Genomic DNA, 25,925 nt, shown 5'->3' with positions numbered 1-25,925 from the left:
GGCATGTGGGATCTTCCCGGACTGGGGCACAAACCCGTGTCCCCTGCATCGGTAGGCGGACTCTCAACCACTGTGCCACCAGGGAAGCCCTGTTTTTATATTATTTGTCTTTTTTATGTTGAGTTGCAAGAGTTCTTTATAAATTCTGGATATGTCTCTTATCAGATAAATATCCTGCAAATACTTTCTCCCATTCTGAGTGAGAGCTTTATTGATGGTATCATTTGTCACAAAAAAGTTTTAAATTCTTATGAATACCAGTTTATTTATTTTTTTCTTTGATTGCTTGTGCTTTTGTTGTCATATCTAAGAAACCATTACCTAACCCAAGGTCATGAAGTTTTAATCCTATGTTTCTTCCTAAGAGTTTTATCGTTTTAGCCCTTACGTTCATGTCTTTGATCCATTTTTAGTTCATTTTTTTATATATGGCATGAGCTAGGGGTCCAGCTTCATTCTTTTGTATGTAGGTATCCAGTGGTCTTTGCATCATTTGTTGAAAAAGCTATTTTTCTCCATTAGCTCCCTTGCCAAAAATCAATTGACCATAAATGTAGGGGTATATTCCTAGACTCTCAATCCTATTCCATAGATTTGTCTATCCTTATGCCCATACCACAATGTCTTGATTACTGTAGCTTTTTAGTAAATTTGAAATCTAGATGTATAAATAAAAGAACTTTGTTCTTTTTCAAGTTAGTTTTGACTCTTCAGGGTTCATTGCATTTCCATATGAATTTTGGGATCACTTGTCGAATATTGTGAAAAAAGGCAGCTAGAATTTTGATAGGAATTGTTTGAATCTATAATCATTTTAGGGAGTAAAATGTGAAATGAGATGTACTTCCATTTATTTAGGACTTCTTTAATTTCTTTCAATGATATTTTTTAATTTTTAGCATCCAAGTATTCAACTTCTTTTGTTAAATTAATTCCTAAGTATTTTATTTTTTTGAAAAAGTTGCATATGAAATTGTTTTTTAATTTCCTTTTCAGATTGTTCGTTGCTAGCATACAGATATACAATTGATTTTTGTATATTGATCTTGTATCCTGCAACCTTGTGTCCTCCTAACTAGTATAAGTCTTGTATTAATTCTAATGGTTTTATTGTGAATTCTTTAAGATTTTCAATATACAAGGTCATGTCATCCTGTGAATACTTCTTCCATTTCAAAGTTGTTGTCTTTTATTTCTTTAATATCCCTGGTTAGAAATTCTAATACAGTAAACCTGTTAATAATGAGCCCATCACTAATATCCAGTGTAAACTTTAATACGGTTTGACAGTAAATAAATGTGAATTTTTTCAAGTTAAAAAAAAAAAGAAGAAATTCTAATCCAATATTGAGTAGAAGTGGGAAGGTGGACTTCCGTGTCTTGTTCCTGATCTATGGATGAAATCATCCAGTGTTTCACCATCAGTGTGATATTCGCTGTGAATATTTCTTAGCTGTCCTTTATCAGGTTAAGGAAATCCCTTTGTATGTCTAGTTTGGGGAGTGTTTTTATTTGTAAAGGCTTTTGCCAAATGCTTTTTCAGCTTCCCCTGAGATTATCATGTGGGTTTTCCTTTTAATCTATTAATAATGGGTGTGTGTGTGTGTGTGTGTGTGTGTGTGTGTGTGTGTGTGTGTGTGTATTGGGTGGGCCAAAAGGTTCGTTCGTTTTTTGCATAAGATGGCTCTGGTAGCACTTAGTTGTCCTTTTTTAAATTATTAGTTATTTATTTATTTTTGGCTGCATTGGGTCTTTGTTGCTGCATGCGGGCTTTCTCTAGTTGTGATGAACAGGGGGTTTCTCTTCGTTGTGGTGCGCGGGCGTGTCATTGCCGTGGCTTCTCTTGTTGCCGCACAGGCTCTGGCACACGGGCTCAGTAGTTGTGGCTTGCAGGTTCTAGAGCACAGGCTCAGTAGCTGTGGCGCATGCGTTTAGTTGCTCTGCAGCATGTGGGATCTTCCCAGACCAGGGCTAGAACCCGTGTCCCTTGCATTGGCAGGCGGATTCTTAACCACTGCACCACCAGGGAAGCCCTGAAAAATGTGTCTTCTATTTTTACTTAAAAAACCAAAGGCACTTTTGGGCCCACCCAATATATATATATTATATATTATGTAATACATAATATATACATTATATATTATATAATGTATATACACACTTTATGTATGTATGTATATTTTACAGATTAAACTACCTTTACATCCCTGGGGTAGATCACAATTCCTCATAGTGCATATTCCTTTTATATGTTGCTGCATTTGGCTTATACTATTTTGTAGAGGATTTTTATCCATCTACATTCATAAGGGATGTAGGTCCAGTTTTCTTTGTTTTGTGATGTCTTTGTCTGGTTCTCTTATCATGGTAATATTGGTCTCATATATTTAGTTGAGAATTGTTCTTCCTCATATTTTTGAAGGAATGTGTAAAGGCGTGGTGCCAAAACTTCTTTAAAGGTTTGGTAGAATTCACCAGGGAAGCTATCTGGACATGGGAAATTTTTTAAATTACTAATTCAATCTCTTTACTTCTTATTGATACAGATGTTAAATATTTTCTTGAGTTAGTTTTTGTCTTTCTAGTAATTTGTACATTTCATCTAGGTTATCTAATTTGTTGTCATACAATTGTTCATAGTATTCCAATATTCTTTTTTATTTCTTTTCTTTTTGTAAATTAATTATTTTTGGGGGGGGGCTGCGTTGGGTCTTCGTTGCTGTGCGCGGGCTTTCTCTAGTTGTGTGAGCAGGGGCTACTCTTCGTTGCGCAGCGCGGGCTTCTCATTGCCGTGGCTTCTCTTGCTGAAGAGCACGGGCTCTAGGCACGCGGGCTTCAGTTGTTGTAGCACACGGACTTAGTTGCTCTGCGGCATGTGGGATCTTCCCGGACCAGGGCTCAAACCTGTGTCCCCTCCGTTGGCAGGTGGATTCTTAACCACTGCACCACCAGGGAATTCCCAATATTCTTTTTTATTTCCGAAAGGCTAGTAGTGATGACCCCTCTTTCATTCTTGATATTAATAATTTGCATCTTCTCTCTTTTTTTCTTGTAAAGTCTAGGTAATGGTTTGTCAATTTAGCTGATCTTTTCAAAGAGCCGATTTTTGGTTTCTTTGATATTCTCTGTTGTTTTTCATTTATCTATTCATTTATTTCCACTTTAATATTTATTACTTTTTTCCTTCCAGTTGATTTTTGTTTAGTTTGCTCTTACTTTTTTTTTAATTTCTTAATGTGGAAAGTTAGGTTATTGATAGGAAATCTTTCTTCTTTTTTAATACAGTTAGTTACGACTATAAATTTCAGTCAAAGCATTAGCTTTATTCCATAAGTTGTGCTATTTCATGTTTTCATTTGCATTCACGTCAAGTTATTTTCTAATTTCCCTTGTGAGTTTTTCTTTTACGTATAGTTATTTAAGAGTGTATTGCTTAATTTCCACATATTTGAGAATTTACCAAATTTTCTTTTTTATTGTTGATTTCTATTTTTATTACGTTGTTGTCAGAGAATATTCTTTGTATGTTTTACATTATTTATTGAGTCTCGTTTTATGACCTAGCATACAGTAAATCTTGGAGAATGTTATACGTGCCCTTGAGAATAATGTGTGTTCTGTTATTGCTGGGTGGAGTATTCTGTAGTTTCTGTTAGGTCTCATTGGTTTGTAGTGCTATTCAAGTCTTCTATTTCCCTGTTTATCTTCTCTCTAGTTATTCTATCCATTATTGAAAGTGGGATATTGAACTATTATTGTTGATTTTCTCCCTTTGATTCTGCGTTTTGTGGCTCTCTTGTTAACTACATATATGTTTGTATGTGTTAAGTCTTCCAAAGGGATTGAACCCTTTATCATTGTCAAATGTCCTTCTTTTGCACTAGTAACAACTTTGGGCTTAACAATCTGTTTTTTTCTGATATTAATATAGCTATTTCAGCTCTCTTTTTGGTCTTGTTGACCTGCTATGTGTTTTTCCATCCTTTTACCTTCCATTTATTTATGTCTTTCAATCTAGTTGAATCCTGTTTTTGTACCACTTTTTGCCTTTTGATTGGGATATGTATTTCATTTGCATCCCATACTATAACTGATAAGGTAGGATTTGCATCCGCCACTTTTTCTTCTGCACGTCTGATGTCTTTCTTGTTCCTGTGTTCCTCTATTACTGCCTTCTTTTCTGTTAAATATTTTATAATGTATCGTTTTAATTCCCTTATTTCTTTTACTGTATTTTGGGGCTATTTTTCTCAGAGTTTGCCTTGGAATTACAATTAACATCGTAACTTAAAACTATCTAGTTTGGATTAATACCAACTTGATTTTAATAGTATACAAAATTCCAACATGGCTCCAATTAAATGTTGAACAAAACTCCAGCATAGCTCCATTCTCTCCCCCTTCCTTTGTCTATTATTGTTAGGCAAATTACATCTTTACACATTATAAACACATCGACACAGTCTTATAATTATTGCTTCACGAGTTGTCTTTTCAATCTGAAGAAAAGTACATTTATACTGTCTTTTATGTTTACATATGTATTTACCTTTACTGGTGATCTTTATTGCTTCATGGGAATCTGAGTTCCTGTCTAGTGTCCTTTCATTTCAGCCTGAGGACTCCCTTTAGCATTCTTCTATGGTAGGTCTGCTAGTGATTAATTCTCTCAGTTTTTGTTTATCTGGGAGAGTCTCAATTTCTGCTTCCTTATTACAGGTTAGTTTTGCTGTATATAGAATTAGTTGACAGTCTTTTTTTTTTAACATCTTTATTGGAGTATAATTGCTTTACAATGGTGTGTTAGTTTCTGCTGTATAACAAAGTGAATCAGGTATACATATACATATATCCCCATATATCCTCCCTCTTGTGTCTCCCTCTCACCCTTCCTATCCTACCCCTCTAGGTGGTCACAAAACACCGAGCTGATCTCCCTGTGCTATGTGGTTTCTTCCCACTAGTTATTTGGTAGTGTATATATGTCCATGCCACTCTCTCACTTTGTCCCATCTTACCCTTCCCCATCCCCGTGTCCTCAAGTCCATTCTCTATGTCTGCTTTTTTATTCCTGTCCTGCCCCTAGGTTCTTCAGAACTACTTTTTTTCTTTTTCTAGATTCCATATATATGTGTTAGCATATGGTATTTGTTTTTCTCTTTCTGACTTAACTTCACTCTGTATGACAGACTCTAGGTCCATCCACCTCACTACAAACAACTCAATTTTGTTTCTTTTATGGCTGAGTAATATTCCACTGTATATATGTGCCACATCTTCTTTATCCATTCATCTGTCAATGGACAGTTAGGTTGCTTCCATGTCCTGGCTATTGTAAATAGAGCTGCAATGAACATTGTGGTACATGACTCTTTGAATTATGGTTTTCTCGGGGTATATGCCCAGTAGTGGGATTGCTGGGTCATATGGTAGTTCTATTTTTAGTTTTTTAAGGAACCTCCATACTGTTCTCCATAATGGCTGTATCAATTTACATTCTCACCAACAGTGCAAGAGGGTTCCCTTTTCTCCACACCCTCTCCAGCATTCATTGTTTGTAGATTTTTTGATGATGGCCATTCTGACCGGTGTGAGATGATATCTCATTGTACTTTTGATTTGCATTTCTCTAATTAGTTAGTCTGTTTTTCAGTACTTTGACTCTATCATTACACTGCCTTTTGATTTCCATGGTTTCTGATGAGAAGTCAGCTGCTAATCTTGTTGAGGGTCTTTTGCACATGAGTTTCTTCTCTCTTGTTGCTTTCAAGATTTTCTCTTCCGCTTTTGATAGTTTAACTCTAATGTGTCTAGTTGTAAACCTCTTTGAGTTTGTTATAATTGGAACTGGTTGAGTTGCTTTGATGTGCAGATTAATGTTTTCATCAAATTTGTGACATTTGAACCATATTTTCAAAAAATATTCTTTCTTTCCTCCTTTTTTCTCTATGCTCACCTTCTGGGACTTCAATTATGTGTATTTTGTCCCTTTTATAATCATGGGAAATAGAACTCCTGGAACCTTCTGTTTTTACATTATATAATAGTGAGACTCTTATGATTTATTCCCAAGGTCAGTAGTCACTGAAACAAACGTAAGTCATAACTTTGAACATGACTCAGCAGTAGAATAATAAACCTCCCGTGCAAGTTTCCCACTGGTCAACTAAACAACTTATAACTGGCAGAGCTATTTGAAAACCTTTGCTAGAGCCTTTTAAAAGCTAAGTATAGAAATATCAGGGTAAAGAACTATACTCAGGAAATAGCATTTGGGGCTTGGCTGTAAGTGATGGGACTAGGGGTTTTGTTTTTTAAGCAAAGATACCAGAGCCTGTACTTGCTCCTGTCTGACTTCAAAGCAATCGCCCCAGAGAAAATACCAGCACAGAGCATTTTAGGAATGCTTTTTAGTGGAACTGTCTTCAGAGTCAGAGAACACTATCTTTAGTGTCCTAGGAGGAGTTCAACCTTAAGCCTTTGAAGATGGACTTGATTTGTGAAACCAATCACAAATTAGACCAGAGCCTTGTATAGCAAATTAGGAAGATAATCAAGACAAATAATACCACAGTGGATTTCTAAATGAGGTGTGACCTAATTGAGTGTTTTTCAGCTTTACTCTGTAACATTTCTAATTTGGGGATGGTGGAATGGAACCATACTGCCTACCTTTTTGCTGATAGGTCGGTGTGTATTTGTGATGCCGTTGGTATATCAGGCTCTGACAGGACACAGACTGCATGCTCAAAAGGCAGAGAGGCATAAGTGAAAATGGTTTAGGAGGACCTTTTTACAGTGGTGTGGGCGGGACTGAGACAGCAACTGGGCAGGACAGAGCATGGATCTGGAACGGCTAGTGGAGGACCACGCATGTCTACCCTTGTAAGCATTGTTCCTCTCCATTCCAAATAGCGAAGGAGCGGTTCTATTCCACACTAGAGTTAAAATGTCTATTTGTGGATCTCATTTCTCCCCAATGTTTGTTCCTTAGTCTCTGTGTGCTGCATTATATCAAGTTAATGTCCAAAAATAAGGCAAGTTATTCTATCTGAGGAAAATATGGGCTTTTTAATAAATGATGTTGGGACAGAGAGAAAGCCATCTGGAAAAGGATGAAAGTGAATCTAAATCTCACACTGAAATAAACTCCAAATGAATCAGAGACCCAAACGTAAAACATGAAACCAGAGACCTATGAATTACAGGTGAATTATTTTATAACCTGGAAGTGAGGAAAGCGTCTCAAAATCTAACAGTAATACAGGGAAAAGACTGATAAACTTTACTACCTAAAAACAAACAAGCAAAATGAAACACCATAAGCAAAATCAAAAGACAAATGATAAACTGGGAGAGAATATTTGCAAGTTATTTCACAAATGAAGGCAAGTACACAGAGAGCTCTTAAAAATGGAGAAGTCCCATATATCTGGAAAAGACAAAAGCTCTTAATTCAAAAAGATACATGCTGTATAGCACAAGGCACTGTGCTCAATTTTTTGTAATAAGCTGTAAGGTAAAAAATTCTGAATCTAAAACTGAATCACTTTGCTGTATACCTGAAACTAACAAAACACTGTAAATCAACTATACTTCAATAAGAAAAAAAAAGATACATGTACTCCAATATTCATAGCAGCACTATTTACAATAGCCAAGACATGGAAACAGCCCAAGTGCCCATCAACAGATGAATGGATAAAGAAGATGTGTTATCTATCTATCTATCTATACACACAATGTAATATTATTCAGCCATAAAAAAGCATGAAATAATGCCATTTGCAGCAACATGATGGACCTAGAGATGATCATACTAAGTGATGTAAGTCAGATAGAGAAAGACAAATATTATGTGATATCACTTATGGGTGGAATCTAAAAAAATGGTACAAATGAACTTATTTACAAAACAGACTCACAGACATAGAAAACAAATATATGGTTAGTAAAGGGAAAAGAGGGGGAGGGATAAATTAGGAGCTCGGGATTAACAGATACACACTACTATATATAAAATAGGTAAACAACAAGGACCTACTGTATAGCACAGGGAACTATGTTTAAAATCTTGTAATAACCTATAATGGAAAAGAATCTGAAAAAGAATATAAATTTAAAATATATATATATATATATATAAACTGAATCACTCTGTTGTACACCTGAAACTAACACAACATTGAAATCAACTATACTTCAATTTTAAAAAATGGAGAAGCCCCAAAATTGTATAGAAATATGGACAAGAGTCATGAACAGAGAGGAATGTGGTAACAGAGAAAAATAAATGTGAACAGCAAGGAATATGGTAACAGAGAAAAATAAATGTAAGTCGCTCCTTACACATATGAAATGATGCTCACTTTCCCTTACAATAAAAGAAACACAAATTTGAATTCTCCTGAATCTAAAAGTTTGATAACATACTCTGTTGAGAGTGGAAGTGCAAAATGGAACAAACCCTATAGAAGGGGATTTGGCAAAGTTTAACAAAATTACATATGATTAACCTTTGACACAGCAATCCCACTTTTAGGCCCCTACCCTGAAATTTCCATAAATTTGCACAAGGTTATGCAACATTGTTTGTAGTACCAAAAGATTAGAAGCAACCTAAATGTTCACCAGCAGGAGAGTGGGCAAATAAACTATAGTTCATAAATGAGTTGGAGACCAGGCAGTCATAAAAAGACAGGGAAATGTGAACTGAAATAATCTCCAGAACATACTTTTAGATGAAAAAAGTTAGCAAACCTTAGTCTATAGAGTATGCTATATTTTGTGTTTAGGAAAAAAAGGAGGACAAGAATATATTTAGATATTTGCTTATATTTTCAAAAAGAAGCAATAAAAATGGTTACCTAGAGGAGATGGGAGGAATGGAGTGAAGAGAGAGTTGGAATTGATACTTCTGTGAGTTTGGTTACCTTCTCACACAGTTTTTCTCCTTTTTATTATATAAGTTTCAAGTATACAGAATTATAATTTGACATCTGTATATACTACAAAGTGATTACCACCACAAGTCTAGTTACAATCCATCATCATATAGCTGACCCCCTCTTCCCGTTTCCCCCAATCCCTTTCCCTCTGATAATCACTGATCTCTGTATATATGAGTTTGGTTTTGTTTTATTTCGCTTGTTTTGTGTTTGTCAGATTCCACATATGAGTGAAATCATTTGGTGTCTTTCTCTGGGTGACTTATCTCACTTAGCATAATACATTCAAGGTCCATCTATGTTTTCACCAATGGCAGGATTTGATTATTTTTTATGGCTAATATTCCACTATATATATATAAAGAATATAAATAGAATGTAATATATAATATAATATAGAATATTCCTTATCCATTCATCCTTATCCGCATCTTTGTCATCCGTTCATCCATTGATGGACACTTAGGTTGTTTCCATATCTTGACTATTGTAAATAATGCTGCAATGAACGTAGGGGTGCATATATCTTTTCAAATTAGTGTTTTCATGTTCTTTGGATAAATACTCAGAAGTGTAATATCTGGGTCATATGGTAGTTCTATTCTTAATTTTTTGAAGAATCTCCATACTGTCTTCTATATTGGCTGCATCAATTTACAGTCCCACAAACAGTGTGCAAGTGTTCCCTTTTCTCCACATCTTCTCCAACATTTGTTATTTCTTGCCTTTTCAATTGTCATTCTAACAGGTGTCAGCTGACATCTCATTGTGCTTTTTTGTTTTGTTTTGTTTTGTTTTTTTGCAGTACGCGGGCCTCTCACTGTTGTGGCCTCTCCCGTTGTGGAGCACAGGCTCCGGACGCGCAGGCTCAGCGACCATGGCTCACGGGCCCAGCTGCTCCATGGCATGTGGGATCTTCCCGGACCGGGGCACGAACCCGTGTCCCTGCATCGGCAGGCGGACGCTCAACCACTGCGCCACCAGGGAAGCCCCTCATTGTGCTTTTGATTGCGTTTCCCTAATAATTAGCAATGTCAAACATCTTTTCATGTGCCTGTTGGCCATCTGTATGGCTTCTTTGGAAAAATTACTATTCAGGTCCTCTGCCCATTTTTTTTTTTTTTTTTTTGCGGTACGCGGGCCTCTCACTGTTGTGGCCTCTCCCGTTGCGGAGTACAGGCTCCGGACGTGCAGGCTCAGTGGCCATGGCTCACAGGCCTAGCCGCTCTGCGACATGGGAGATCCTCCCAGACCAGGGCACGAACCTATGTCCCCTGCATCGGCAGGCGGACTCTCAACCACTGCGCCACCAGGGAAGCCTCTCTGCCCATTTTTAGATCAGGTTGTTTGGTTTTATTTGTTATTGAGTTGTATGAGTTGTTTATATATTTTGCATATTAACCCCTTACTAGATATATGACTTGCAGATATCTTCTCCCATTCAGTAGGCTGCTTTTTCGTTTTGATGTTGATTTCCTTTGCTATTCAGCTTTTTAGTTTGATGTAGTTCCATTTCTTTATTTCTCCTTTTGTTTCCCTTGCCTTTAGTGTCAGATCCACAAAGATATTGCTAAGACCAGTGTCAGTGAGGTTACTGCCAATTTTTTTTTCTAGGCATTTTATGGTTGCAGTTCTTACATTCAAGTCTTTAATCCATTTTGAGTTAAATTTTTGTGTATAGTGTGAGATAATGGTCTAATTTCATTCTTTTGCATGTCATTGTCCAGTTTTACCAATGCCATTTATTGAAATGACTTTCCTCTCTCCATTGTATGTTCTTTGCTCCTCTGTCATAAATTAATTGTCTATATATGTGCGGGTTTATTTCTGTCCTTTCAGTTCTGGTCCATTGATCTGTATGTCTATTTTTTGTGCTAGTACCATACTGTTTTGATTACTATAGCTTTGTGATATAGTGTGAAATTGAGGAGCATGAAACCTTCAACTTTGTTCTTCTTTCTCAAGATTGTTTTGGCTATCTGGGATCTTTTGTGGTTCCATAAAATTTTAGAATTGTTTCTTCTAGTTCTATGAAATATGCCATTGGAACTTTGATAGGGATTGCAATGAATATATAGATTGTTTTGGGTAGTATAGACATTTTAACTATATTAATTCTTCTAATTCATGAGCACAGAATATCTTTCTATTTATTTGTGTCTTCTTCAATTTCTTTTATTAGTGTAATAGTTTTCAGTGTACAAGTCTTTCATCTCCTTGGTTAAATTATTTATAGGTATTTTATTCTTTCTGATGCAATTGTAAATGGAATTGTTTTCTTAATTTCTCTTTTTGATAGTTTGTTATTAGTATATAGAAAGGCCACAGATTTCTGTATATTGATTTTCTATTCTGTGACTTTACTGAATTAATTTATTAGTTCTAACAGTGTTCTTTTTTTACATCAATCCTGTGTCAAGTTCTTTAAACATGTTAGTATGGATAAGGGCAACAAATGGTTCCCTTCACTCAGTATGACAATCACTATGTCCATCCATGTCACTGCAAATGACATTATTTCATTCTTTTTTATGGCTGAGTTAATATTTCATTGTATATATGTACCACATCTTCTTTATCCAGTTCTCCATTGGTGGACATTTAGGTTGCTTCTGTGTCTTGGCTATTGTAAATAGTGCTGCAATGATCCTAGTTCAGAATTATAACACTATAATAAGCCCCCTACATATGAATGAGTTCCATTCTGAGAGTGTGTTCGTAAGTCCAATTTGTTTGTAAGTCCAACAAAGTTAGTCTAGGTACCCAACTAACACAATCAGCCATATAAATAGTACTATACTGTAATAGGTTCACAATACTTTTCACACCAATAATACATAAAATACAAACAGGGGCTTCCCTGGTGGCGCAGTGGTTGAGAGTCCACCTGCCGATGCAGGGGACACGGGTTCGTGCCCCGATCCGGGAAGATCCCACATGCTGCGGAGCGGCTGGGCCCGTGAGCCATGACCACAGAGCCTGCGCATAAGGAACCTGTGCTCCGCAATGGGAGAGGCCACAACAGTGAGAGGCCCGCGTACCGCAAAAAAAAAAAAAAAAAAAACACAAGAAATAATGAAAACATTTTTAATCTTACAGTACAGTACCTTGAAAAGTACAGTAGTACAGTACAACAGCTGGCATACAGGAGCTGGCATCGAGTGAGCAGGCAAGAAGAGTTACTGACTGGAGGAGGGAGAGGAGGTAGGAGATGGTAGAGCTGAAGGACCGTCAGCAATAGGAGACGGAGGGCAGGTTGCAATTTCACTCATGCCTTACATGATTGGACATGCGACACACGTTTGCATCTTTGAAAGTTTGTAACTTGAAGGTTCACATGTAGGAGACTTACTGTATTAACAATACATTTCTGAGTGAAGTTTGAGATTTCATTCTATTCATTTATCCATAGATCATATCCCACAAAGGGTGGATAATCAGAGTACTGAAATAATTCTGTTCTCTGTGTAGCTATGTTGCCACATTTCAAATAAAGTTAGGCTCATTTGTCGCAAATTGTTTTCCACTTTAGGGGTTTATTTTTATCTTTTTAAAAAATCTTTTGAATATGTAAGATATTTACATGATTCCAAAGTAAAATCTGTGTGAAAAGATGTCCTAGCTACAGTAATGAAGCAAGAAAAACAACAAAAAAAAAAGTTATCCAAATAAGAAAGGAAGGAGAAAAACTGTCACTATTTACAGATGATATATAATATATAGAGAGAACCCTGAAGACTCCTAACTTCTCCGTGATTCTCTTGTTTTTAATTGACACCTTTCCAATGGAGAAAGAGGCTCAGGTTTTGTTTTTTTGTTTTTGTTTTTTTGGTGTGTTCGTTTCTGCTTTATAACAAAATGAATCAGCTTTACATATACATATATCTCCATATCTGCTCAGGTTTTTAAAAAGTTTTTGAGGCTCCCATTATATTAAACAATAAACAAAAAGTCAAAGCAGGATTATAAAATGTTTAAATTGTTAATTAAATACTTTAAATATCCACATTTAATGCAGTGCATCCTTTAACACAAAAGTACAAGACAATATAATTATACTAATTACAAGATAATGAAAAATATTAAATTGATCGTATATAACCATTACTATTGTGGTCTGTTAAAGGGACACAAACTAAAAGTTACTTGATAGGCGTGTTCTTTCAATCCTGTGTGTACATCTCTATAACTACTTCTGTACCCTTAGAGATGATGTTTTGCTTAAATCTGGAGACTTTTGTGAATGTAGATTATGCACCAAAGGACTCCCTAGGCCCTGTTAATGACACCTGTAGCAGGTGCAGGCATAACCCACCTATGTTCCCTCAGGGCTGTCCAATGACCAGCACTGCATCTGGTAGCCTGAGGGTGCCTCTGGTGCTCCCAACAGAAACTTTAGCCAAAATACCAGAGAAGAAACCTCTTCTAGCCAGCAGTCCTCAGCCAGCTCCCTCATCCATCAGGCAGGAAACTGCGGTGTGTTCTCCACTGGCTCCCAGAATTGCCCGGGAGTTTCAGCCCCTTCTACCCACAGAGCCACCTGCTTGACCACACCCCCTGCATTCCCCATCTCTCTCCTTCACTCCCCCACCTGTGCTCCCTGGCTTTCCTCCCAAATAAACTGCTTGCTGTGAATCCTTGTCTCAGGCTCTGCTTCTGGGGAAATCCACACGAAAACAACACTGATTTGGGTTTATGTTTTTTGCTTATTTGTTTGTTAAGCATTCACCACATGAAAATATTTACCTGTCACACACTGGGCTCCTCAAAAAGAAGGTGTCAGAGCTTCCAAATTATAGGAACAAAATAAACCCAAACTATAAGTCACGTCAAGTCAAAGACCTTCCAAACATTCCCTTTTTCTATTTCATCTATTTCATATCCCGTTCTATTTCTATAGGTTAAAGGACTATATTTACTTTATAAAAGTCAGAATTCATTTTCGTCTATGGACTTAGGTGTACTGGACAATACTTAAATAGAGAGTAATATCTGTAGCATATATTGGAAGACGTCAGATGAAAGGATTTTAAATTACGTCCGGTATACATGAAAGAAGACAGAGAGATGGGTAGGGCTTTCCAGGCTTCAGCGCACCAACGTTTGACGTGAGTGATGAGCAACAGTGGGGGCTCAAGTTAGCCTTAGGCTCAGAAACTTTTGCTTGCCATGAAGGAAGTAGATGCCAGCGACAAGGTGTCCTAAATGATGCGTGAGTTGTTACACGTGGGTTCAGGACCCTTGTCTTGTGGTGGGACCAAAGTGATAATTTTTGCCGCACTCATGCCCAGGAAGACCATGATTGGCAGCAGCATCATGTCTGAGCCCTCACCATGAATGACTCCTCCTTCCATCCCTTAATTCCTCACTTACCTTCTGCCCAGCTCCATGGACTGCTCCTTGTTTCCCTATTGCATGATTTGCTTTCCTGCCTCTGTACCTTTGCTCATGTCTTCCTTCTTCCTAAATGCCTGTCTACTCCTCCACTCCCCACCCCCTGCCCAACTCACGCATGTCCCCATCTCCTTTCATTGAAGCCGCCTTGGGTGTCACACCTGCCATCGATCCTCCCAGCAGTCCTTCCAACTCTGAGTAATTCATCCCTCCTCTGATCTCCTATAGTATATTTCTTTTTCCTGCTCTACCTGCAGTTGACACTTGAACAATACAGGTTTGAACTTCACAGGTCCACTTACACACAATTTTTTCCCAATAAATATGTACTACAATACTACACTATCTGGTTGGTTGAATCTGAAGATACCAAACCACGGATACAGAGGGCCCACTGTAAAGCTGTTCACAGATTTTTGACTGCTGGTGGCCGTTGACCCCTAACCCCAGCGTCGTTCAAGGGTCAACTGCATTCTTTATATTATAATTGTGTGTGTAGGTGCCTTGCTCCCTTACACGTGTAAGCTCAGTGAGTGGTCACCAGTGGGGAATGCATGAGTAAGGGAATGCAGGAATTTTGAAAGTCACTGGATGGAACTGGAGTGTTTGGGGTTTTAGATTTTTTGGTCTGTCTTAATTTTTACTGTTTTTGGTGAGTGGGGATGTGTGAAGAAGGAAACAAGATTCTAGGTAAAGGAAACTTTTTTTTTTTAACTAAAAGACATGTAAAGAAGAAATCCAGTAATCTTTTGTCCTCTTATAAAGTGTGTGTAACTCTGAGGTTTGGCTATATGTGCAGGATGTAGGATATACTTCCATTGGGAAAACTCATGAGTTGGGCTGGTAGGAAGGCTACTCCTAATTGTTGGGAGATAATTCTACAGGGGTGTGTGTCTGCCTATCTTCTGAGTAAAGGCGCTGACATGTTTGTTCCAAACTATCTTTTTGAAGGATGTTTGCATAGCAAACGGCCTTGAGATTGAGCTGGTTTCTCCCTGTGGAGCAGAGGGAAGACCTGTTTTCTGTCTAGGATAATAAATATAATGTCTCCCTCAGGGGTCAAGGTTGAGCAGGCTTGCTACCAGCCCCTTAGAAGTCCACGATTACCTAAACTCAGAGTTTCTTAGCTATGATGCAAACCTGATGAGTGTGTAGAATCCTCTTGGGCTGCTCCGTATTGCTCCCATGGGACTTGGGGACAAGGGGAGCTGACACAAACGTGGAGCTCAGACACATGTGCAATGAGTAATAAAGTCCTCTGTCTCTGACCCAGGAGTCTCCTGTCTTCTGTTGGCATCTATGAAACTGATGAGTTAACTTACTAGCTCACAAGTATGGTAAGATGTCATAGCATTTGTAGTTCTTGACACTAATGATATAGATTTTGATAGTTGAAGATACTCATCGTCATCAAAATCTAATATTTAGGATGATCAGTTCTCCTCAGGTGAGCAATTTCATAGAGGAATTCTGTTACTTCAATGGCTTTATTCCAGGAGTGTGTTAGATACACAGAAGACACAGAAAAGACCCATGAGCCATTTAGCCTGCTCTCTGCTAAGACAAGAAATTGAAATAATTGTGTCCTTGGTTACTAGGCAGATGTCAAATGGTGATTTCTCTATGTTATAGGTTTCCAGTAAAAATAGAGTGGAAATAAAACAACACTTTCCCCAGAATATTCAAAATACTTATATGATCCTTCATCTACTCTAGAAAATAGGTGCTTGTATTCAACACTTACAGGAAGGATGGAAACAGTTTATATATTTCTTTCTAGGAGGAGGAGATAAGTCTTTCAATATGTGAAAGTAAATTTCTGTTTTTCATTTTTAGATATCAAAATGGAAAACATCAAAAAAATGTTTTGTTTAAGTCACCAGTCTGTGATTTTTTGTTTGTTTTATAGCAGCCAGAACTGACTAAAACACTCATCTTTGACAAAACAAGGAGACACTGAAGCTCCAAACCATACAAAAATGATGGCAGTGGTCCCCAGGGCAGTGAGGATAAGTAGGGACACTGGCAGAAGTGGAGAGAGCACGCCCATGTCATGAGAGCAGATCTCAGATGGGGCTGGTGGATACTCCAAGATAAAGGGCTCAGGGTAGACGGTGCACAAAGCCAAATCCCAGCTAGAGGAGTGGCGTGCAGAGAATAAAGGTCGAAGCAAAGAGGGCAGGGCTCAGTGAGGACACAGGCAGAAAAAACATATATTTGCAGGAAGCAGCCTGCCAACGAAGAGGGAGAGGGGAGGACCGCACTCTGAGCAGCCCTCCAAGCCCTCCAGCTGTCTATTTTTTCACTGACGAGAAGTAAAGGCTGAATCAATTCACTCACCTAATACTGTGCTATAAGAAAAACTCCTTCCAGCCAGGAACCTGGCCCCTACCAATATCTACATCCTGCAAGTAGCTCACGTGAGAGAAGGTGAGACAGAAAATAAAACATGAACAAGTAGCACTTCAAAAAGAAGTGAAAGGAAAAAAAAAAGGCATCAAAGAATTGAAGGAAAACTGGAAGAAGTCCATGAAAGAACAGACACTAAAGAAAACCCAGCAAGGGCCATGGAGAGCAGGAATGAAAATAGCAAAATAGAGTTTAAAAGGATTAGAGAGAGTAGGTTACACTTAAATAGGGAGATCAGAGTAGGACTCATTGAGGAAATGACATTTTGAACAAAGTCTTAGAGGAGTGAAGGAGTGAGCTGTTCCCTAGGAAAGAGTGAGCACCTTAATGTCAGATATAAGACAAGAAGGAAGGAAGGAAAATTATAATGGTTTTCAGATTATGGGACTGTAAAATTGGAGATCCTAATGGAATAAACCACTTATAAACTGCAAAAGATTTTATTCAGGGTATAAAATTAATATGCATAAATTAATGTTCATATAACAGGCAACAACCAAATAGAAGCTATAATGGAAGAAAAAATCTCATTTACACTAGCAATGAGAAAGGTAAATTACCTAGGAATAAACTTCATAAGAAATGGGCAAGATTTATATGAAGAGGTGCTGGGTATAGGTGTTGGAAGCCTAAAAATAGCGGCAGTTTCCCTTGTTAGATGCACTCACTTGAGATCAGGTAGGTGGGAGTTAGGAAACCATCCTGCTGTGGCTCTTGGCCTTGCTACTGGAGAAGTAGGGTGTGGTTTCTTTGCAGCTAGTTCCCGTCTTTATTCTCAAGCTTCCTGGGTGTCAAGAAGCAGCAGTGATTGTGGCAGCTTCCTGATCTAACTCTGAGATCCTAGGATCACAGGATAAGGTGTCCATTCTCCACATTCAGCTAGTGGCTGTGGCTCCAGCCCTGGCATGGACCAAGTAGCCTCAAAAGTTGCAGCTCCCAGTTCAGCAATGTTGCTCCCTCCAAGATATACGTCTACAGGTGCTTTTCCAGCACTTCCTGATGATTCGATAAGGACTTAATTCTCTTTATTAAATCTCTTCCTGTGTAAAATACATGGAGTGATTTCTGTTTTCTGTACTGAAATTGGTCTGACATATTTGATATTGGAAGTGGTTGCAGAAATCAGGCCCTCAAGATGGGAATCTGGGATTGGATCTGACCCGGCTAGGTTTGAAGATAATGGTGAACTTGCCACCAGGGGAAAATGGGATACTGCAAATCTAGGGCATGCAGTGGAAAAAGTTCTGTAATCACCTGTGGTTGCCTGGAATGAACAGTTTACTGAAGGCAAGGAGGCTTCAGTGGCTGCCCTACCAGATAGCTATGATGGGAATGAGGGATTCAAGAACTTTTGGGATGGGTTGGTCTTTTCTGACTGTATTGGAGAGTTTAAAGAAAGAAAATGATATATTGTGAAAGTCCAAAAATACAGAAGTAAATTTAATTATGATAACAGTGGTATTTAAAATCAGTTGGGGAAAGACGGATTATTTAGTAATTGAGGTTGGGCAGATGTGTAGATATCAAAGTTGAATCCACTGTACTTAACTCACATCAAAACAAATTCCTGAAGGGTCAGATTTTTAAAGGAAAAAAGCAAAATCATGAAACATTAAGAAGAAACCATGGAAGGATTTTCAAAGTAATCTAAGAGAGGTGAAGTCCTTTCTAAGTCTAATATACCCAAAAGTAGTAAATAGTAAAACAAAAGCTTGATAAAAGTTGACCAACTAGAAATGAAAAAGGTCTGCGTGGCCAAAAAAGCAAAACAAACAACACAACCAACCCAACAAACAAAAAATAAGCAAGTAAAACAGTGTAAGAAAAGTCAAAAGACATGACAAACTGAGAAAAAGTTTTGACATTCATTTCTAAGGAAAGGACCATTCTTACTATTATATAAAGTGTTTCTATAAAGTGGACAAAATACATAAATAGATAATTCATGGCAAATGAAATACAAATGTGCTTTATCACTCATAATAAGAGAAATACAAATAAAAACATCTTTTCATTTATTAAATTGATCAGTTCCAGTTCTGGCTGAAATGGACTATGTCCACTGCAGCCTATGTCCACCACAGATGACTATTAAAACCTCTGGACAAAATATGAAAAAAAGGCTACCACAAGCTGGAGAGAGGGGTGAAAACTCCTGATTGCTTTTTCTTCTCCCCACTCTGTCCTGAGGCCACTCCCAGTCACAGAGCTTCCCTGCTATAGTATAGTGATGTGGATAACTAGACCCTGATAGAAAACCTGTCCCTCTGGTCAGAGGAAATGGGAAAAAGGACACATTGTGCAGCGTATGGGGAGAATCCCTGTCGTTTTTTCTCTCTTTCCCCTCAACATTGTCCTGAGGGCAGCCGCAGTTGCACAGAGCAGCACAACAGATATAAAGTATGGCAGACTCCAGGAGAACCCTATCTCTCTGGCCAGCAGAACTGGAAAAAGGGGGTTCTGGGTGTCACAGATTATAAAGGAAATGCCCAAAAGGAGAGTGATGCAAAAGGGAATCCTTAATTCTGTGTAGTGGTTTGTTACACAGCAATAGCTAACTGATACAGGAATCCATGTCATTAACTGAAGTCTGCCCTTTGTGTTGTCCAACAGCTAATTTGTCATACTTAACACAAAGTTTTAATGTACTAATTGTGGAGATGAAAGGAGACCATCTGTGTGAAACGCATTTTTAACATTTCCATTCAATCTTTTTTCCAATCCTTCCAGTCATATAAATATCAGAAGATGACATTATATGGAGGGATGGCCATAAATTCAAGGAATGAGAAGTTAGGAAGAGTGCAATTAAAAAACAAAAATGTACTGAGTAATCAATGTCTAAACCTGTTGAAGCGCATAAACAATTTGTCCAGATCTTCAAAAGAGAAAGAACTTCTGGCCACACCCATGATGGCCACAGGGGAACTGGCCAATAACGTTGTGAGCTGCTATGACAGGCATCTAGAAAGATCAACAAAGGGCCCCTCGCAAGTAATTAGGCTTCTGTGCCTTGCCCCTGGTCTCCCTGTCTCCTGTCTTGAGTCTGGAAGACACAGAGAAGGGGCAGAGGATGGAAAAGCAGACACGGCTTTTCTGGCGTTGTAGGACCTCGAGGCATCTGTCTAGACTGAACAGCGTGTACGGAAGGAGAAAGGGTTCATACATTGTTTTCTTTCATTCCTTTGAGTTACTGCATGCCTACTGTGACTCTAACGCTGTTCTAGGCACTGGGGATGTATCAGTGGATAAAACAGACAAAAATCCCTGCCCTTGTGAAGCTTACATTCTAGGGAAAGACTGACAATAAATATAATAATATAAAACGTTAGAAGGTGATGAGTGCTGTGGAAAAAAGAAATATGCTAAGGTAAGATAGTGGGGTAGGGAGGAGAGCAGGTATTAAATAGGATGGTCAGAAAGGGCCTCAGTGAGAAGGTGAGATTCGGTTCCCGCTTCCCGTGAGGGAAGGAAGGAAATAAATCATCTCCTTAATTAACGAAGAGCTTGCAAGGCACTGGGAACACATTCCCAGGGCACAGATCCCGAGGTGGGCGGGGGGATAATATATTGGAACTGGGTTTTTCACTGCCTGAAAGTGAATTACAACTAAAATGAGGCTTGTTCTTATATTTGAAAGTGACAAGGAAGTTGGACTCTGGACCTTAAGAGACGGAAAAGAGGAAAATGTGAATGGACATATTTCTTTGCAGGTCGCCCCTCCATACTCTCGGAGTGACAGCCCAGCCCCGCGAGGCCCCGCCTCTCCACCGTGGTGCCGCCCCCACGCGGAGTGACAGCCCATAAGGCACGCCTCTTCCTTAGCAGTCTCAGCTCTCACTCCCGGCGACAGCCAGACTAGGCCAGTCTAGTGTTTCTCTGGAGCAGCCTGGTCTCTGCCGGGAGTGACTCAGCCCTAAGCCCCGCCTCCCCCACCTCGGCCCCGCCCCCGCCTGCGTGCGAGCGCGTCTCGGCCCCGCCCTGCACGCCCGGCGCTAGGTGGTACCCGCCCGGCAGGCAGCGGCTCGCCTCCCGCGGCGAGAGTCGGTTTCCCGGCCTGGGGGACTAGCAGGTTCTCGGGCCCACCCCCGAAGACGTGGAGTGCTGTGGCGGCCGGTGAGTGGGGGAGGGGACCTCGGACCCCCTCGCTTTCGGCAGCGCAGAGCCTGGGTCAGTGCAGGTGGTTGAGTCCGGGCTGTCGGGCAGCGGCGCGACGCTTCCAGTGACTCCTCCCGGCCGCCGCCCTTCCTTTCCGGGGTAGCTCCCGGGGTTGGCAATCCCGGGAATGGGAAAGTAGGACGGGGAGGGACGCCGAGGTTGGGTGACGTTCGGGTGGGAGTGGCAGTCGCAGGTGGAAGCTGCAGAGGGCCGAGGTTGGTCTGAGGGTGGAGGGTTGATAGAAGAAAGTGGTGAAGCTGAAATCTGGTGGCTGGTGGAGTCAGGATGCGAGGGCTTGGGGGGCTCCAGAGCAACGGGGAATGAGATGAGTGGGGGTGGAGGAGTCGACGAAGCCTAGTGAAGGGCGTTTGAGAGAAGGACCAGCTCACGGGGGCCCATGATTCACGCTTCCCCGACTGTCCGGAGAGCCTGGAGCTTCGGGTATCTCGGCACGGGCGTGACGCTAGTGAGCTTGCGGGGTTGTGCTCTCACATCGGGGTGATCGGGTTTCCAGGCTTTCGACTGGGACACACAGTACAGCTGAAGTATTAGATGAAAGTCAGGGGCAATGCCTGGGACACCTGAGAAACGTGGCTGGAAGGGGTGCTTCTCCTATGGAATGCTTCTAATTTCCCTGGAGCCTTGGCGGCGCCAGCGTTGGTGCGGCGCTGTCTTCTGTGAAACCCTATTCCGGCAGCCCAGACGGTGTATGGAGGTCCCGCACAAAGTTCAGAGTTGAGGTTTTTATTCAGACTCAAAAGCAGTCGTATCACGTTCCCTTAAATCCTGCGGAGGTTTAATTTTAAAAATATCTAATCCTGTGGGGTTTTTAAAAAAAAATTTAAATCTTTCTTATCTGGCTACTTTGAATTTTAAAGTCACACCGAGCTAGAGAACTAGATGTTTTCTAAGAGCCCATTCTGTGAGTATGATAAACAATTTAAAATTAGCTGTGGAAAGTAGATCGTATCTGTTCTGACCAGTTATTGCTGAAAGAATTGTAGAATTGCAGATGAAGAATGAAATTGAAAAGATTTAAACTAATGGAAAGGGATAGAAAAGTCCTGGTAAATTGGAGACTGTGTGTGCTTAAAAAACAAACTCAGTGAAACTTTTTTTCACTGTAAGAGAACTTGGAAGATAGAGAAAAGTATAAGAATGAAAATGAAAACTCCATGTAATTTCACCAACCCTAACATTTTTGTGCAATTCTTCTTAATTCTTTTTGTATTTTTTTGTGTCTCTAAATGTACGTATTACATAGTTGGGGTCATATTGTTGTATTACTTTGTATTTTGCTTTTTTTCCCTTTGTATTTTTAGCATTTTCCTGGATCATTAAAAATTCTCCCTAAACATCTTTTTAAATGGTGGTATGTTCATCACGTGAATTCATTCTTTTATCACATATTAGCATTTCAGCTGTGTGCCAGGTCCTGTGCTTGGGGAGGAGATTCATTGTTGCTGTAGGTTTTCAGACATTATTCCAGCTCAAATAAGCAAAATCTTGGCAGTGTCTGGGGTACCAAGTGTAGAAAGAGAGTATGAGTGCAGCATCTAATTAGGCCTGGACCTGGGCTGTTGTGGCGAGGCTGTCTTCATTGTGTCGTGTCTCATCTCTCCTACACCTTCCTGTGGAGGCCTGAGGCCACGAGAGGTTCCTAGGTATGTTCCTCAGGGAATGGGCCTCACCAACTCCCCTACATTGTGGGTGTCACTGAGAAACTCTTTAGTGAGGGTGCATGTGTGCAGGGCTGATGTTTCATTCTCAAATCTGCCCTCATCTTAGGTGACTGTGAGAGACGGCTGCCCTAGGTCTCAAGGAGTACGGTCCCACAATTGCTCTCATAATTAACTGCCTCTAAGTTGTCTTACACCTTAGAGGGGGCCTCCGGAGGGGTCCTGTCCCTTCTAGCACTTGCCATTAAAATTGCAAGTTTTCTCCTAGGAAATCCCGCTCATCTTCCTCCTTGATCAGTGTGGCCCTTCATTTTGCTCTCACTGATGTGTTCCTATTCTGCCTTACGACTGAGAGTAATTTTGTCATTTTGGATTGTGTTTCTCCTTGAGTCTGAAATAAGGTGATTCCTAAACACAGCCTTATGCACTTACTTATTAGTCTTTGAATTTATGATAATTCCATTGATGTTTTTTCTTTACCCAAACTCAGGAAGAGAATAAAGCGTCCCTTATTCTTTTTTTGAACCGTGATAAAATATGTGAACCACCCCCCTCCATGCTTGAACTCCCAGTGAGTTTCTTTTCATACGTGCATTTCAACCACCAAGGTCAGGATTTAACCCTTACTATAGGCAGGTGATTCCAATAGCTAATGTAAGAGCCACAGGGATCCAGTTCCTTTGTAGGCCTCCTTTAGCCCTGGGTGCAGTTCAATGCGTGATTAAGAAGAGCAGAGTTTGAGATGGCTATCTACTGGTCCTGTGCCCGGAGCATATGGAACGTAGCTGCTCTGTGCTTTACAGTTACTGCTGGCTGCTGGCCTGGCTGACAGTCTGGATAAAAGGGGGAAATTGGCTGTGGAAGCAGAAATCATTCTACCCTCCAGTGCCCAGGAAGTCTGTGTGTTGAATCATTGCTTGTTTTCAGATCAGCCCCAACAGGAACCATGAGGCCCTCTGCTGTGTCCACGCTTCAAGTCCTCATGTCCCCCCAGGTGGTATTTTGGTCCCATGTACTAGTCTAGTGTGCATGGTAATGGTGCAGCCAGCCTCTGTTAAGACCCTCCAGTGAAAGTGGATTGCAGAACTCAGGTTAGCCCATGCTGCCACGAGGCTTCTTATTTTCCCCACCTTACACTTGGTATTCACGCCGTTGGGCTAGCCAACGTGAAGAGGTGGGATTGGAGCAGGCCTGGATCGCGCTGGTCGGTGAACTGCAAGAATGATGTTGCGTGCAGAGCACAGAGGGGGCAGGAATCCCCCAAGGAGAGGGCGTCCCCAGAGGTGTTACTGTATAGTGATGGAAATTCCCTGAGCAGAGGACACAAGAAGGAGGAGGGCACAGGGTTTCAGGGACGGGAACACGGGCAGTGTAAGAGAGGTTCCTGCCACTTAGGTCACCCAGCCTGTAAGTACCCTGTGGCCCAGTGGATGGCACAAGTGTGAAGCAGCTGAAAACAAGCAGTGTTGAAACTTCCAAGAGCATCTTATATACTGGAGCCTTGAAGGGGTTGAGGCTTACCAGGCTCCACTGAACTGCTCAGTGCTGGCGCTTGGGTTAGTCTGTGAGACTCTAACAAGTGAAAGCACACAGCTCCACAGCTGTGGCGAGGCCAGCGTTACTTTTGATGGTGAGACTTTAAATTGGCCAAGTTCAAAAAAATGGGGAAAAAAGGTCTTTTGCATACGGTATGGTGTCATTCAAAGAGCATTGGATTTCAGTCTTATCTCTGTCACACTGGTTGTGTGACTTTGGTTTTATTAACATGAAATAGTGTGGTCTTGGGACTAATGGACCCCTAAGGCTCCTTCTGCCCTAAAATTCTCTCCTAGTCCAACTTCTGCGCTGCTTTTGCCAGTCTCATGGATAGGACGTGCCTAGGTCCCGAGTCCTTTCATTCTATATGCCGTTAACTTTTACCCCAAACTAAACAATCTTTGAAGCTAGGTGACTTCTTGTATACAAAGTTAGTATGTTTTTAATCTGAAGAATAAAGCAAAATATTATCTTGTATTAGGTAATTTTAAAAGTATCATTTGGTCTCTACTACAGTGTATATTTTACACTTATGTTGAAAATGTGAGCCTTCTATTTTACGAACATAGAAGCCATTTTTTTCCACTCATAAGAAATACCTGCTCACTAAAATTCAAATCAAAAAGAAAAATGTAAAGAAGAAAATAAAACTCATCGTAAATCCTACTACCTAGAAATGGGGATGGAGAAATATATCTGACTAATCACTGATGGAATTTTTATTAGACACACATACCTACACCGTGACTAACACAAGTGTGTGTAATACACTCATACCACATGTGATGAATACATATGTATACACAAATGTGGTTAAGGATGTGAGCTCTGGCATCAGGCTGCCTGGTTTTGAAGCCCAGCTTCCCTGCTTGAGACTGCATGATGTGGACAGGCTACTTTTTACTTCTTTCACCTCAGTTTTCTCATCTGTAAGATGGAAACGTTAAAGTTCCTTCTTCATGGCGTTGCTGTGAGAAATGACTGAGGTAATTCACATAAAAATGTGTAGCCGTGCTTTGATGCAGTAAATCCTCAGCAAATGTTAGCTAGTGTTGTCATTTTGATATTACTGTGGATGATATATATTCAGAAATGGGGTCATACTTTGCATTTTTACCTTATAATGTGTTATGAAACATTCTCCATATTAATTTAGTTGGATCTGTATCCTAGTATTAACGGTTCTGTTGTATAGTTATACTTTATTTAGCCAGTATCCTGTTGTTTGACTTTATAGGAAAGAGAGGAAAGACAGAAAAAAAGAAAGCTGTAATGAACATTTATGTACATTTTTGATTTTATTATATGTTTGGTATAAATTCCTAGAACTAGCATTGTTCTGTTGAATGGTATGAGTATTTAATGTTGTTTTTCAGATTGCTACTCTGCTTTCTGGGAAGGTGGTATCAAATCACAACATCTGGCAGCAATGTGTGAAAATGCCCAGTTTTCTACTCCCATGCCAGACCTGGGTTCTGTCCATCTTTCAACAAATCTGAAAAGGGAAAAATAACTCATTGTTACTTTGCGTTCCTTTCTTAGTAACTTTAAACATCTTTTCAAGTGTATATTTCTTCTTTGTGACTTTAGTTTTTTGTATTTTTTGTTATTGATTTATAAGAACTCTTCGTATATCAGAGATTGTGACATTTTTGTCTGTAATATATTGGAAGTCTTGGTAAGGTCGTGCTTTGAGTAATGAAAGGCATACAGTATCTCAAATAAGAATAAACCAATGAGCAAGTATTTACTGTGAGCTTCTACATAATGCTCGTATACGTGTTGAGAACTGAAACCTGCC

General features: G+C 39.8%; 1 protein-coding gene across 2 annotated transcripts in view; it reads left to right on the top strand.

The window, feature by feature from the left end:
* Positions 1 to 20,734: 20,734 nt before the first annotated feature.
* The window catches only part of ANO10 (anoctamin 10), a 228,083-nt gene continuing 222,892 nt past the window's right edge, over positions 20,735 to 25,925 (top strand). For both annotated transcript variants that reach the window (XM_030830240.3, XM_030830239.3), the window contains exon 1: positions 20,735 to 20,867. The gene's annotated coding sequence lies outside the window, so the exon portion shown is untranslated. The remainder of the gene's footprint in view (positions 20,868 to 25,925) is intronic.

Source organism: Globicephala melas, chromosome 11 (assembly GCF_963455315.2).
Source record: "Globicephala melas chromosome 11, mGloMel1.2, whole genome shotgun sequence".
In the NCBI taxonomy this organism is placed as follows: Eukaryota; Metazoa; Chordata; class Mammalia; order Artiodactyla; family Delphinidae; genus Globicephala; species Globicephala melas.
Note: the sequence above shows the minus strand (reverse complement) of the source record. Positions and strands in the feature narration are given on the sequence as shown.